General features: G+C 44.5%; 1 long non-coding RNA gene across 1 annotated transcript; it reads right to left on the minus strand.

Annotated features, from left to right (window-relative positions):
• Window positions 1-456: 456 nt before the first annotated feature.
• LOC311243682 lies at window positions 457-2,528 on the minus strand. The gene is made up of 2 exons (XR_014620666.1): window positions 2,205-2,528; window positions 457-1,686 (listed from the first exon to the last, which is right to left on the minus strand). It is a non-coding gene; the product is annotated as an uncharacterized lncRNA (long non-coding RNA).
• Window positions 2,529-3,528: the final 1,000 nt, after the last annotated feature.

A 3,528-nucleotide genomic window follows, 5' to 3' on the forward strand; every position in this document is an offset into this window, starting at 1 on the left:
TTAGATATTCATAAAGATCTATAAATCATTTGCAGATGCTATTGTGTGCCCTAATCTAAAGTGAACACTATTCATCATTAACAAATGTGTAATACAGTTTGTTCATTATTTGTTGACTTTCAACTCACCTGTTATGAACGATCTGGCTTTTATGAATACAGACACGAGGCAAAGACCAGACTTGTCTTTTCATGTTTAACAAATGATTTGTTAGACATTCATGAAACATCTATAAATCATTTGCAGATGCTATTGTGTGCCCTAATCTAAAGTGAACACTATTCATCATTAACAAATGTGTAATACAGTTTGTTCATTATTTGTTGACTTTTTCATCACATGTTATAAATGTTCTAGACAGCTTTCGGATCCACCCTTCTTTGTGACATCAAACAGTGACAGAATTAGGACTATAGATAAATGCAATTGTATTAACACAAACAAAGCAAAGCAAAATACCAGTACACATTGTTTATTTATTATTTATTTAAAAGAAAATGTGTATCTTTTGACACTCCTCACATCTTTTGACACTTTCTCTACTGTGTGGATTATTTTATGACTAATTAAAGACTAAATGCTTTGTAACAGTCCTCATATTGACATGGTTTCTCTCCTGTGTAGACTCTTCTCTTCTGACTATCTGTATTGTACTTTTCTGATGTCATGAAGTATTCGGCCTAGGGGACCATGACGATGTTTTCTAGCAAGCCACTCAATGATGCCAGGTGGTCTTCAAGTGACTGCTCTGTGCGGTTCCCCCTGAGTCTCCACACCTCTGAGGCCCTTGTTACACACACTGTTTTTGTTTTCGTTTGAATACGTTTTGAATACGTTTGCTGTCCCTATTAGATAGAAATGACGTTTTGGCAGGAAAACGCGTTGCCCTAGCGGGAACGCTGAAAAGGTGTTTTCCTCGCCAAAACTCGCCGACAACGTGTCGTGTAATCTGCGCTGAGCCGTTGTTGTGAGAACTGGGGTCTGGAGCACAGCCCAATTGCTGAATACACGAGAAGAGAAAGGAGCGGTTTCAAGGGTGTTTAATGGTAATTGAGCAACATTAGTTAGGGATGAGCATGTCACTAATGCAAACTTGTATGGGGGGGTGCTAAAGGTGAGCGATAAAGTGGCAGTCAGGAGAATGAGGCTGGCAGGTCACTGCCAGAGACACCATGAGATGCCAACCAGCAAACTTGTGCTGTGGGAACCAACACACGGGCATCGATCACGAGGACGTCCCACGTTAACCTACGTGGACCTACTCAGGAGAGATGTGGGAACAGAAAGCACCGGCGAGCTAGCCAGATGCATGGAGGATCGGGATGACTGGAAGCACCGATGGAGGGCCCGTCCGAGGACGACCTAGATAGAGCAACACAGGAATTGGGGGGAAATAGAACGGGGTTATGTTCTGTCCTGTGGCTGCCACGGCGGCAGTGAGCGAGCAAGCGGTCCTGGTGCTTGTCGGGGGAGCTGCTGGGTGGCAGCGGGTGAATAGGTGTTCCTCTTCGGGAACAGGTGACGTCCAGACAGGGACGCTGGAGCTGCTGGGTGGCAGCGGGAGATTAGGTGTTCCTCTTCGGGAACAGGTGACGTCCAGACAGGGACGCTGGAGCTGCTGGGTGGCAGCGGGAGATTAGGTGTTCCTCTTCGGGAACAGGTGACGTCCAGACAGGGACGGCGGTCCTTTGGGGCACAGGAGAGAAACAGATTAGACTGCAGGGGTCGGCAACCTGCGGCTCCTTATTTTGGAGATCGATGTCATACTGTGACACTGAAATGAAAAAATATTTCATCAACTAAGATATTTAGTCAACAAAGGGCTTACCTGTATGCCTGATATGTGGTGCGAAATTTGCGAACAATGAAAAATTAACTTTTTATTTGATAGATTTTCCACAAATAAGGGAAGGACTCTAATATAGCTGCATAGTTCAGGGTTTTATTTCAAAGTAGGTCTACAGATGCCAGTGTTTTTTCTCCTTTTCTGTGTTTTATTTCGAAGTAGGTCTACACATGGTATTCTTTTTTCAAAGTGGACTACTTTCTATTTTATAAATGTTCCACAAATAAGGGAAGGACTCAAATATACCTGAATAGTTCAGGGTTTTATTTCAAAGTCGGTCTACACAGTGTGCGATCCATAGCATCATCTTTGGGTGAGCCCCGTTGTCGGGGGGGGGGGGGGTTTCCAGCAAACTCACCACTCTCGCTGCCGTTGAATTCGTAAGGGCTGCTACCACATAGTAGTACTTGGTGGCATCCGCGGTAATATTCCTGAGATCGAATAGGGCTTCGGCTTGCTCGAACCAAGCGTTGGCACTCTGCGCAGCTTGAGTGAAACTGCGTTCAAAGTTCTGCGATCTGCGTTCTGTTGTTCAGTTGACATGTTCGATATAATCTCCGAAATACGTCCAAGGGTCACAAATGTAGGAATGCAGTAATGATAGCGTAGACGGAGTCGTGTTCCGATGGAAAAACGCTAGTTTATTAAGCACTCTACTGTCGCACAAACAACATCCATTCAACTTTCACTATCTCTCTTTAACTACGTCATCCCCCGCTAAGGGTCATGGGAGATGTAGTAAACACCACAAAAGGCTAGAATGCCGTGAATTGTGTCCCAGTAAGTAGCCACTACACGCAAATCATTAATCATACATCCAAAATAGCATACGTTTATTATTATACACAATGATGATACAGCTCCCAGGGGAGCTTTAGAGACCCCCAGGGGAGCTGATGTCTGATCTAGGGGAGCTATAGCTCCCCGGGCTCCCCTCTTGGATCGCACCCTGGGTCTACAGACACCAGTGTTTTGTCTCCTCTTCTGTGTTTTATAAAAAAATAGGTCTACACAGCCAGTATTTTTTCTCCTCTTCATAAGAGTTTGAGGTTTTCCTTTGATAAAAACAGGTAAAAACAGCAATTAAAAAGTCAAAAATGTTATTTTTGTTGCTTTATAATCCCATTAATGCAACAAACTGTGTGCTATAAGTATAAAGTATAATAAATCGCAAATTACTTTGGGTATGCAATTGTCAGGCGTTTTATGCTAAATGTGGGGTATGCTTGGGGATATATAAAACGTTATACACTGTGTTATCTTCATTTTAAGGGTAAATAGGTTGTGCGGCTCCCTGAGCATTTTATTTTGTGGGACGGGGGAAAAGTGGCTCTTTTGATAGTAAAGGTTGCTGACCCCTGGGTTAGAGTAAGCCAATACACGGAGGGTGTCTAGCAGTAGAGCTTTCGGCAGAGACGTCGTACCTGGACAGTGGTAATTAATACCACGACAGCTTCTGGTCAGCGTCGAGGTGTAGATATAGTCCCCTCATCAGGGGAGGATAGGGTGCAGCTGGGGAGAGTGGTGTGCTTGCCCGTGTGTGAATTAGGGGGATGGAATACAGCTGGGTGAATGAGGGTGAAGGAAGGGGTGACTGAAGAAAGAGAGGATGATGAGGAGTGCGCAGTGGATAGAGAGGGGGATGAAGAGGAGCGTGTGGAGGACGTGAGGGGAAAAGGAGG

Source organism: Notolepis coatsorum, assembly GCF_963971535.1.
Source record: "Notolepis coatsorum genome assembly, chromosome: 17".
Lineage (NCBI taxonomy): Eukaryota > Metazoa > Chordata > Actinopteri > Aulopiformes > Paralepididae > Notolepis > Notolepis coatsorum.